This window comes from Phaethon aethereus, assembly GCF_964289735.1.
Source record: "Phaethon aethereus genome assembly, chromosome: 3".
In the NCBI taxonomy this organism is placed as follows: Eukaryota; Metazoa; Chordata; class Aves; order Phaethontiformes; family Phaethontidae; genus Phaethon; species Phaethon aethereus.
The window spans coordinates 21,717,988-21,730,579 of NC_138576.1; the positions used below are offsets into that span (position 1 = coordinate 21,717,988).

The following is a 12,592-nucleotide window of genomic DNA, read 5'->3' on the forward strand; positions in this document are numbered from 1 at the left end:
CCCTGCCGACAGACACCAGGACATCCTTCCTCAGGAGCTATGTCTGTTTCAAAGCTCTTCTGAGGTGCTGGAAGTGGTCACACTGCCTGGCATAGGGGACTGAGACCTTTGGGGAACCAGTGTCCCTGCTGTGCTGACTCAGGCAGAAAGCTAGTTTTTCCAGAAAGCGGTTCAGTGCATTAAATGGAATAGGAAAATAAAAAAAAAAAGAGCCAGGGTTTTTCAAAGTTTACAGATGCCAGCCATGAAGTCTGTGCTAGTAACACAGTGATTTTGCTCTCAACCTTCCTCAACTTTACTATGATGATTTCTTGCCATCAGTTGCAATAGTTTCCCTCTACAGATCTCATAATATATTGTTACATGAATCACACTGTGGTCTGAAAAGCATAGTGTATATATTAGGTGACAAGTAAAAACAAATATACAAACTAAAAATAAAAGCTGAACAAAATGAATGATGAGGTTTTTGTTTTTGTTTTAAGTGAAATAATCAATGCAAGCACCAAGACAGCACTGGAATTCATGAGAAAATAAATTCTAGAGGCTTAAATCCCATGCCTTTCTCCATTTCTTCAAAACACAGAAAAGAAAAACATAAAGAGGCACAACTAAGCCCTGTTCCTATTAGCTGACAAGGATGAGCTTTCCATTTAATACTAAATAGTAAGTTTGAGAGGTCTCAAGATGCTATGAAGTCATCACATCGCCACAAAATATGTCTTCACTTTTTTTTTTTTCCTCTGAGGCTGCAAGCCCATTTTGAAACACAGTTAGGGGAAATTCCCATCTGTTCTACTCCTGCTGTTACTGTACTGACTATTGCAACTAGAACCAGAAATGAATGTTTGCGTTTCCTAAATTCTAGAGATTTGGGCCAAATTACTGTTACATTTCTTATTATTTCAGATTTGTCTCCCAAGTTGTAACTTTGGTTGCTCAAGTATTTCCACTAAGGAGCATGAGGCACTATTTTCTACACTCAGACTCTTTCTGTCTCACTTTCATGGTGAAATGATGAATGGACCTGCATTCCTGGTCTCTTTTGGGTTTTGTTTACTGCATTAATTTCTTTTCATAAAACAAACACTGTCTTTGTGAGAATGGCAGTCAGAATAACAGACAGGCATTGGTAGACTTAAGTTCTCTTCCTGACATTGACACTTTAAAACAATTAGCATTAATTAGGAGGTTCCTGGATTGTGTGGAGAATAACCTCCTGACACAGCTGGTGAGTGAGCCCACCAGAGGAGGTGCCTTGCTGGACCTGCTGTTTACAAACAGAGAAGGACTGGTGAGAGATGTGGTGGTCGGAGGCCGTCTTGGGCTTAGTGACCACGACATGATAGAATTCTCAGTTGTGAGTGAAGTAAGGAGAGGACTCAGCAAAACTGCTATCATGGACTTCCGGAGGGCAGACTTTGGCCTGTTCAGGTCACTGGTTGAGAGAGTCCCTTGGGAGACAGTCCTGAAGGACAAAGGGGTCCAGGAAGGCTGGACAGTTTTCAAGAAGGAAATCTTAAAGGCGCAGGAGCAGGCAGTCCCCATGTGCCGTAAGAAGAGCTGGCGGGGAAGGCGACCGGCCTGGCCGAACAGGGAGATTTTGCTGGGACTCAGGGAAAAGAGGAGAGTTTATTACCTCTGGAAGAAGGGGAAGGCAACTCAAGATGAGTACAAGGATCTCGTTAGGTCAAGCAGGGACAAAATTAGAAAGGCAAAAGCCCAGCTAGAGCTCAGTCTGGCCACAGTCGTAAAGGATAATAAAAAATGCTTCTACAAATACATTATCAACAAAAAAAGAGCCAAGGAGAATCTCCATCCCTTACTGGATGTGGTGGGGAACATTGTCACCAAGGATGAGGACAAGGTTGAGGTACTTAATGCCTTCTTTGCCTCAGTCTTTAATAGCCAGACCAGGTATCCACTGGGTATTCAGCCCCCTGAGCTGGAAGATGGGGATGGAGAGCACAATAACCCACCCATAATCCAGGAGGAAGCAGTTAAGGACTTGTTAAGTCACCTGGACACCCACAAGTCTATGGGGCCTGATGGGATCCACCCAAGACTACTGAGGGAGCTGGCAGAGCAGCTTGTCAAGCTACTCTCCATCATTTATAAGCAGTCCTGGTTAACAGGGGAGGTCTCAGGTGACTGGAGGCTTGCCAATGTGACACCCATCTACAAGAAAGGCTGGAAGGAGGATCCTGGGAACTACAGGCCTGTCAGCCTGACCTCTGTACCGGGGAAGATCATGGAGCGGTTGGTCTTGAGAGTGCTCACAGGGCATGTGCAAGACAACCAAGGGATCAGGCCCAACCAGCATGGGTTGTTGAAAGGCAGGTCCTGCTTGACCAACCTGATCTCCTTCTATGACCAGGTGACCCGCCTGGTGGATGAGGGAAAGTCTGTGGATGTTGTCTACCTGGACTTTAGTAAAGCCTTTGACAGCATCTCCCACAGCATTCTCCTGGAGAAACTGGTGGCTCGTGGCTTAGACAGGTTTACTCTTTGCTGGGTGAGGAACTGGCTGGATGGCCGAGCCCAGAGAGTTGTGGTGAACGGCGTTAAATCCGGCTGGCGGCCGGTCACAAGTGGTGTTCCCCAGGGCTTGGTTCTGGGGCAGGTCTTGTTCAATATCTTTATCGATGATCTGGATGAGGGGATCGAGTGCTCCCTCAGTAAGTTTGCAGATGACACTAAGTTGGGTGGGAGTGTTGATCTGCTGGAGGGTAGGAGAGCTCTGCAGAGGGATCTGGACAGGCTGGATTGATGGGCAGAGGTCAACTGTATGAGGTTTAATAAGGCCAAGTGCAGGGTCCTGCACTTCGGTCACAACAACCCCATGCAACGCTACAGGCTTGGGGAGGAGCGGCTGGAGAGCTGCCTGGTGGAAAGGGACCTGGGGGTGCTGGTTGACAGTCATCTGAATATGAGCTGGCAGTGTGCCCAGGTGGCCAAGAAGGCCAACAGCATCCTGGCCTGTATCAGAAATAGTGTGGCCAGCAGGAGTAGAGAAGTGATCGTGCCCCTGTACTCGGCACTGGTGAGGCCGCACCTTGAATCCCATGTTCAGTTTTGGGCCCTTCACTACAAGAAGGATGTTGAGGTGCTGGAGCGTGTCCAAAGAAGGACAACGAAGCTGGTGAGGAGTCTGGAGCACAAGTCTTATGAGGAGCAGCTGAAGGAACTGGGGTTGTTTAGTCTGGAGAAGAGGAGGCTGAGAGGAGACCTTATCGCTCTCTACAACTACCTGAAAGGGGGTTGTCGTGAGGTGGGTGTTGGTCTCTTCTCCCAAGTAACTAGTGATAGGATGAGAGGAAATGGCCTCAAGTTGCACCAGCGGAGGTTTAGATTGGATATTAGGAAAAATTTCTTCACTGAGAGGGTGGTCAAGCATTGGAACGGGCTGCCCAGGGAGGTGGTGGAGTCACCATCTCTGGAAGTGTTCAAAAAACATGTGGATGTGGTGCTTTAGTACATGGTTTAGGGGGCATAGTGGTTTTGGGTTGATGGTTGGACTTGATGATCTTAAAGGTCTTTTCCAACCTTAGTGATTCTGTGATACTGTGATTTAATTAATATGAATAAAGCATATTTTTCAGTAAAAGCATTTAGCTACAATACAGGTGTTAAATCCAAAGACTTTTCTAAAGCGAAAATGTATTTTCAGTGCTAGATGAAATGGGAAAAGCTGAATTTTTACTTTATTGGACGTTAAGAATTTCAGTAAAATATATTTTAAGATTTTCAGTATGTGGCATGTGAAACCATCTTTCCATTAGACTTATTTCAATGTTTTATTGTATTTCCTTAGTAAAAACCTAGATGCTTGTCTGACCGCAGCTGTTTCACATGAAGTTTACTACAATGTTGATACAGACAGAATTCATCAGTTTTGCATCTTCCCAGGTCCTAAATCAGTTTCTGTTTGTATGACTTTTTGATGTCTGACTTGAGTTATTGCTTTTCTTACAGCATTTTCTAGTGGCTTGTTTATAGTACTATATGGCCCTCTTGCCAGAACTTCTGGCAAGATTTAGCCTGAAATTTTGTGCACTGTGGGTGGATCTGAATGGAAATTCCCAAAAAAGAATTATCTAAATTACTTAATCTCTTTGAAATTCTATGTTAAAAATAATGGGATTTTGTATTGTAAATGACATATAGCCTCATATCTTAAAAAATATTAAAATTTGCTTATATATCTGGACTATTAACAGAAATTATATAGCTAAAAAGATATCAAATTATCAAACATAAACTTAGGATGTATTTCATGTTTGATTTTTTTTTGTGAACAATTTGTTTCCAGTATGTTAACTTTGGTTTATTTTGTATTAAATTTGGAATAATGAAGTAAGATAACTTTACAGACATTATGTTTCCACAGATATTTTCTTAACTGATGTGGCAGTAGAAGCAGCTGTATTCCATTAGATTTGTAGTAACTTGTGCAGAAGAAAAAGATAGTAGGAGAGGGGACAGTTTTAGCATTCATGAGACCCCTTATCCTGTTCCCTATGAAGTCCCAGAAATAGTTACACTGGCACTGATGAAGAGGAAGAACACAGGTAATATCACCACCTGAAAGCAAAGAGAGAGTAGCATGCACATGTGAGGTATTTGGCTTTGATGCAGACAGAAAAATCTGAGGAATCTCAGCATGCTTTATTTGTATGGAAGAAAGAAGTGGAGGAGTCTTGCAGGGTAACAGAATTAGCTTGAATGACTGAAAGCTACATGCAGTATCAGTGTAGTACTCCCTTCTCTTGAGTGCAGAATGTGTAGTAGGATCAGTCACTGTGGTGGGCTGGAGAATGGAATTTATATGTACTTATGTGTTTTATAATTCCAGCACAATTATCAGTTAGTTGTAATCCAAATGAGATGGATTCCAACCCATTCAAACATATAAAGTTCTGTTGCCTAAGTATATGGATGACAGGTAGCAGACACATGCTGGAACATGGCAAATTTCAGTTCAGCATTAGATTTTTTTTCTGTTTTATTTTTTTCCCCACAAAGGTGATCAAATACTGGCAACGGTTGCCCAGTGAGGTTGTGGAATCTCCACCCTGGGAAGTGTTCAGGAATTGATGAGAGATGGCCCTGAGCAATATGATCTCATTAGACATACTTTGAGCAGGGAGCTGGTCTAGGTGACTTCCAGGATCCCTTCCAGCCTGAATTATCCTTTGATTCTATGAGTCATGCTAAACTCAGGAACTATCATAAGCAAGTGCACAAGATAGGTGAGGAGGATCATTCTCTGGAGATGCTAATTTCTCTCCATTCACTCCAAGGTGAGTCCAGGGATTTAGCACGTTCGTAGGTGAATGACTATTAGGTGTCTACAGCCAGGTGAGATGAATCTCATCCATTAAAATCCAATCCCACAAAGATTTTAAGAATGTGAATGGTTCCACAGAATTTAGGTGGAATGGTGTTTTGCCTTCAGTTATTGACATGCAACTGTCTTTTTAGATTCAGAGCATGTCACATGTTAATTGTACTCAGAAATTACAAGAAAATATTAGAAAATATAAACTAGCGAATCAAACAAGATCAACTTCACCACCTTATTAAATGCATTGGCAAAATAATTAATATTAAAGATAAAAAACCTTCAGCTGTATTTTTAAAAAGTCTGAATGCAAGTATTTAAAATTTATTTTAATCACTAGGATAATAAAAATGCATGTTATTTTCTAATTGATCCTTAAGTACAATGGAAATGTGCAGGAGAGGTTAAAATTTTAAGTAATAAATCACCGAACTGTATTTCACAGTATCCCTTGTAGGAAGACTGTGTTTATCTTAATGATATCTTCAGAGCTGATTTGATATGTCAATGGCTTCAATCTCCAATATAATACATGTCTCCAATGTATTATATTGGAGACACATATAAGATGGCTAACAAAATCTATATTGGGATAATAATTATTGGACTGCCTGCCACGGTAATGCCAATTCAGGTTCAGGTTTAAACTCTTGTAAGTCTTTTGACATGAGTAGAGTTTATAGCTCACAGCAACAAACCTCTTTGTTGTGACTACAAAGATCATCAGTGTGAGTATATTTAACCTATATACAAGAGATTACTTCTTCAACATGTTCAATTCTGCACATGATTTAAATATTAAATTTATAGTGTCTATGAAATTCAGGCATGTTTGTTAGGGAAAAATAGATGTCCATGTGCTTGAGTTATGCTTAGTAATGTGGTGGATTTCTTTGAAGTCTAAATACACTCTGCTTTCAGAAGAAGGAAAAATATAACTGTATTATTATTATTATTGTTGTTATTATTATTATTAAAGATAACACAATGCAAATAATTTTTTCCCCATAACACTCCTCTGAAAATATGTATTTATTGAACTAATAGGTATTTTGTAGAATAACAGTGATAAAGCTAAGTAATGAGCATCATGGACTTTAACACATTCAGCTCTCTCCAAAATTGTTTTTCTTTTTTGTTGTCAAAATTAGTGGGAAGAAAACAGATCTGCTGCTGAAACGCAAGGCTATTTATCCTGAGGCATTTATTGAAGACATCTGGGGGTAGACTCTTGCTGAGCTAATCCAGGTGGATTAGAATTTAATATTTTGTCAGCAAGCAGAAGAAAAGACAAAATAGGCATCAACTTCTCCAGAAACAAATAAACGAAAAATAATAATTCTTTGAATTAAGTGGTAATATTAATATGAATGATTCCCTGAGAGTAATAATATGTTTATCTCTTTTGGGAGACAATTTATTTTGCCTTCTCTTCTGCTTGCTGGCAATATGCCATGGTGTGATTCACCATTCTGTCTTCTAAGTGATGCTATTTACTAGAACAAACAAGAGTAAAGAGGTGTCACATCAATCTTCCAGAGCAACACATCATCTTCAGGGGAAAGCGGAAATGGTTCCTGAGTACACGCATTCTGAAAAGAATGAAAGTGCTTCATTTTTGCCTGTACACTTAGTTGCAATATAGATTTTAGAACTAGAAGCTAAATATTGTGAGGATGGAGATTCAAAAAATAACCGAGCTCAATCTCCTTATGTTGGCTTCACATTATTGAGCAGAATTAAAAGGGTGTATTTAAGCATATGATTATATTGCCATAGAGCACAAAGAAACATCAATTTCCTTTTCATCTCACTGATTTTTTTATACACTTTTAGACTGAAAGTATACGGCATCCAAAAGTATGTCTAATTTCTGGCCAAAATATTTTACATCACTTCTCACATAAGGTACTAAAGTGGTACCAAACTTTAAGAATCGATATTCAGTTCTGACCTTTTCTTCTATGTGGCATAGCTCCTGCCCTAGCTTCTTTTTCCTGCCTATACCTTGATTTTCCCCTGATTTAGCAACTTATTCTAGCCAAGGGTAGATCAGTCTCTCATTGTGGAAAGATCTGCAGAATGCCTGGTTGCTTCTCAGGTATCCTTCTCTTTACATTCTGTTGAGCAGATCTTATTCAGTAGGCTGCATTTACCTGATCCCTTGCAACTGATTTCCAGAATATATTGCTGCTTGAGCAGAATTGTGACAAATGTACTGGAAACATTTATTTTAATGGTGCTTTTAAATAAAAACACACATACCAGTCTTCAGGCAGCCCTTAAAAACTGTACATACCACATTTTTTTTTAAAAACCCACTGACTTCATGGCTTATTCTTTTTACATATCACCTGAACAATGTAGTAAAAAACAATAAATTGTCCCGTGCCTCATATTCCTAAAGACATAATAAAGTGCTTTCTGGAGTGTTACAGAATGGACTCCCATACAGGTAGATACTAAGCTAGATTTAGTACTTTTCAACTATGGTCAAAAAATCACTACACATGGTAGAAATCACAAAACATTGCCCACAGCAAAATATATCAATTTTATTACAAGGCTAGCAGGTCTAACAGCCCAAAATTTTTGAAAATAATTGAATTTTTGAATAAATTTTGAATAACTTTTTGAAATAATTGACAATGAGTGTCACTTTCCAACTCTATGCAGAATAGAAAAAAAAAAGTTGAACTTCCTTAAGTGCCAAAGGAAACCTCATTTGCCAAATCCTTAAACACTACAGTTAGCAGGAATAGAAAGTGACAGTACAATACCTTTTGACAGAAGAGAAAATTTCCAATAGAAAGTTTTATGTTTTAATTTGAATTACTGAAGTACATAGATTTTAGATGGGGTCTTAGCAGTGTTTGTAAAATTGTTTTAATGCTTGTTACTTCTGGAAAGTGTTTCTCCTGCTGTACTCTAAAATACCAATTTCTCCTTTGTAAGTCTGCTGGACAGCAGTGTTTCAGAGCTATTCTCTGTCTAACTGCTGTACCCAGTCTTTGCCTTCCTCTGCTGCCATCTACCAAGTGGCTCCGCTAGACTCCCATGAAAAACCTATTTCATAGGGTTTTTTGTTGTAGTAACAATCCTTAATGTCATCCCCCTGCATTTTGTATTGTTGTGTTGCATCCCATTTCCAATAGTTCCATCCTTTCATAACATATTGTGCTCCTCTTCTGCACTGATGATGCTGATTTTATTAGTGTACCCTTTTCTGCATTATCAGTCAAATAGCCCTTAAGGCACCCTATTAATAATATCCCTCCAAACTTACACTTTCTTTTTCATTTTACCTTTTATCAGATGTTAATCTCTCTGCCACTGTCTCCCACCCTATTGTTCCAAATCAGTTTGACTGTGATAACTTTCAGGTACATTCTTGTTCTTACTTTCATGTTCAACATAATCATTACTGAAAACTGTGAGCAAATACTCATTCAGTTTCTGTAACTCAGAGAGATTGTGTTTAATTCACAGAATCATAGAACAGTTTGGGTTGGAAGGTACCTTTAAAGGTCATCTGGTCCAACCCCCCTGCACTGAGCAGGGACATCTGCAACTAGATCAGGTTGCTCAGAGCCCCGTCCAACCTGACCTGGAACGTTTCCAAGGATGTGACATCTACAACCTCTCTGGGCAACCTGGGCCAGTGTTTCACCAGCCTCATGGTGAAAAATTTCTTCCTTACACCTAGTCAAAATCTGTCCTCATTTAGTTTGAAGCCATTACCTCTTGTTCTATTGCAACAGGCCCTCCTAAAAAGTCTGTCCCCATCTTTCTTAGAAGCCCCCTTGAAGTACTGGAAGGCTGCAATAAGGTCTCCTTGAAGACTTCTCCAGGATGAACAACCCCAACTCTCAGCCTGTCCTCAGAGGAGAGGCGTTCCATCCATTGGATCATTGTTGTGGCCCTCCTCTGGACCTGCTCTAACAGGTCCATGTCTTTCCTGTGCTGAGGGCTCCAGAGCTGGACGCAGGACTCAGCAGAGCAGAGCAGAGGGGCAGAATCACCTCCCTTGACCTGCTGGACATGCTTCTTTGGATGCATCGCAGGATACGGTTCACCTGGGCTGCGAGCACACATTTCCAACTCATGTCCAGCTTTTCATCCACCAGTACCCCAAGTCCTTCTCAGTAGGGCTGCTCTCAATGCCTTCAAACACCAGCCTGTATTGGTAGTGGGGATTTCCCCAACCCAGGTGCAGGACCCTGCACTTGGCCTTGTTAAACATCATGAAGTTCACATGGGCCCATTCCTTGAGCTTGTCCAGGTCCCTCTGGATGTCATCCCATCTCTCAGGAGTGTCAACGGCATCACTCAACTTGGTATCATCTTGGTATAATTCCTATAGCTTTCTCAAGGGACTAGGATTGTTTAGTCTGGCAAAGAGGAGGCTGAGGGGAGACCTCCTCACTCTCTACAACTACCTGAAAGGAGGTTGTGGTGATGTGGTGTTGGTCTCTTCTCCCAAGTAACTAGCAACAGGACAAGAAAAAATGGCCTCAAGTTGCGCCAGAGGACGTTTAGATTGGATATTAGGAAAAATTTCTCACTGAAAGAGTAGTCAAGCACTGGAACAGGCTGCCCAGGGAAGTGGTGGAGTCACCATCACTAGAGGCATTCAAAAAATATGTAGACGTGGCACTTTGGGAATGGTTTAGTGGGCATAGTGGTGTTGGGTTGACGGTTGGACTTGATGATCTTAAAAGGCTTTTACGACCTTAATGATTCTATGTTTCTCTGATTCCGTGATTCTCAAAATGGTTTATTCCATTTCTTACTTTCCAATTTATCTAATTAAAAGTATTTTGTTAACTTACTGAGATGTTAAAATGGAAAACAGAATCCTTCAGAAAGAATCTGTTAAGAAACAAGTCACCTAATTTAAAAAACCCCAAAATGCAAAAAAAAAAAAATTTAAAAAATAATAAAATACTCTGTAGTAATGTCAATGGCCAGAATCCCAAGAAATAGAAAGGAATACCTAAATTTAATTAAGCTGTTTTGTAATTGGGGTCATAGCTACATGGGATCATAGCTACTGGGCCTGAATTATTACCACCCTACTCATTTGTTCTATTTCATTTCCATCTTCCAAAGAAGGAGGTTTGTTTTTCAGTCTCTAAACACATAATATTCAAGAGATTATAGCTAGTGTACCTTTGCTTAAAGCTCCAGTCAACAAAGCAAATAAAAATGTTTGTATAGTACTTTCAGTATCTGCTGTACAGACTGAAAATACTCATCTACACATTTTTCCAAATAAGGATTTAGACATTCTGTAAAAAAAATGAAAGATTGTAAATGAATTAACTACATTCTCCCTCTTCTATAAGGTTATCTATCTTTACTTTCCTATCTTAAAATAAAAACACTCCAAACCATGCCATGAAGTACAAATTCCTTTGCATGAGAAAGATTTAATGATCTCATTATTTCTCTGTTAAACTTATATCACATTTATTGACCAACTCTATCCTCAACAGTCAAGAAATATTTCCATTATCAGCCAGCAATTAAGAGTATTCACAGGAATGAGTTCTCACTGTATATATTACCCCTTACAGAGAAAAATTGCAGTGATGGATGGTGAGACATGTAGAATGATAGTAGTAGTGGTGTTATATTATAAAGACAAGTGAATAAAAAAGTTATTGAATTAATAAGTAATCAAAAAGACTAATCAGCATGCTGCATAGAAATATTCAGGTAGACTACAATCATATGAACAATCATAGAATACACTAATTAAAGGTGATTTTGGTAGTTAATACAATATTTCTTTTCCATGTTCATACCTTCTGAAGACATAACTGGAAAGATCCCGCACTGAGAAGAGGAAGAACATCTACTACATTTCTTATCTTTCCTTTAAAATATTCTGGGGGATGTTTTTGTTTTTGTTTCATGATATGGGCAAACACACTTCATAGTCCCATGCTGCAATATTGTCATTCCTTCCTCTTCATGTATAAGGAAGGAAAAAATTCTATCCCATTCTTTCTTGTTTCTGTTAATATCTATGGTGCTGACAAAATCAAAAATATATGAAAAGTACACTCTTGTGTCATTAAGTCACCAGTCTTAAGACTTCCTGGGAAAAATAAAATGAAAAGTCAAGTGAAACGAATAGTCAAAGGTAACTCTTTTCTCTTAAAATGAAAAAAGAATAACAATCAGATACAGGTGTTCCTGGCCATCTCATGACACAAGAGCTAAAAGTATGTTCTTTCTTGCCAAAGTTACTGGAAAACTCGAATGAAGTTTGTTCCATGAATGAAGTTTGTTTCCATTTCCTCAGTAAATACCGAGGAATTTAAACCACATAGTTTAATTACAAAGTAATATGGCCTGATCTGATTAGAATAGACTAGATCTGATGTAAACCACGTTAAAAGTATACTACAGTCTAACAGACAACTCTAGATATATAACATGTTTCTAATAGAAAAATGGTCAAAAATATTGAGCAAGATGCTGACATTGTCATACTCTCTATTTTTTAAAATAAAGGCAACAAAAAGATGCCATTCAGTAACGTATCAGACTCTGTTCAACCTTATGACAATCTTTTTGTTGTTCCTAAGGTTATCTGAAAGTCAGAACTTATTTACACTACCAGAAAAAGAATGCTGAAAATATGAAACAGTCTTGAATATGATGGAGAAGAAAAATAAGTGAGGTCAGAGGCGCCACCCAGACTGGCTGGCAGCATCTTACCACATCAGAACAGCAAGAGTAGTTGGACTTACAGATACTATACATAGAATATACAATACTGTATATTAAAATGATCACTCTGCGATTGATTTTAGCAACAAAAAAATACTAAGTCTGCTGTAGCCAACTGCAAGAATTTCACAGGTGAAAATGTTGTTTTTCTGTCAGGGAAAGGAAAGATTGAAGAAAGCAGACTATGCATTACCTGTGAGTGGATAGACAGCAAAATAATCATAAAGCCTTCAATATCCTTTCCCAAGCCATAACATTTTGCATAGTTACAAGGAAATATCAAAAGCCAAAGGGATATAGATAATTTTAATGGAAAGAATGATACAGACCTGTCTGATTTAATTCAGGTAAGGAGTAGGGGAATGGGGCTTTCATACAGGCCATCTAGCTGAAGAGAAGCCACACAGCAGCGTATGTGACACTATGAAAGATAGTTCCAATACCTCAACAACACAGACTCAAAAAGTAATCTGGCTTTTCTGGTGCCAGTGCACCTTCTTAAGA

General features: G+C 39.2%; 1 protein-coding gene across 1 annotated transcript in view; it reads right to left on the reverse strand.

Moving 5' to 3' along the window:
- The window catches only part of SNTG2 (syntrophin gamma 2), a gene marked incomplete at its 5' end in the record, with an annotated part of 308,679 nt that overhangs the window by 70,040 nt on the left and 226,047 nt on the right, over positions 1-12,592 (reverse strand). The gene's annotated exons all lie outside the window — the stretch shown is intronic.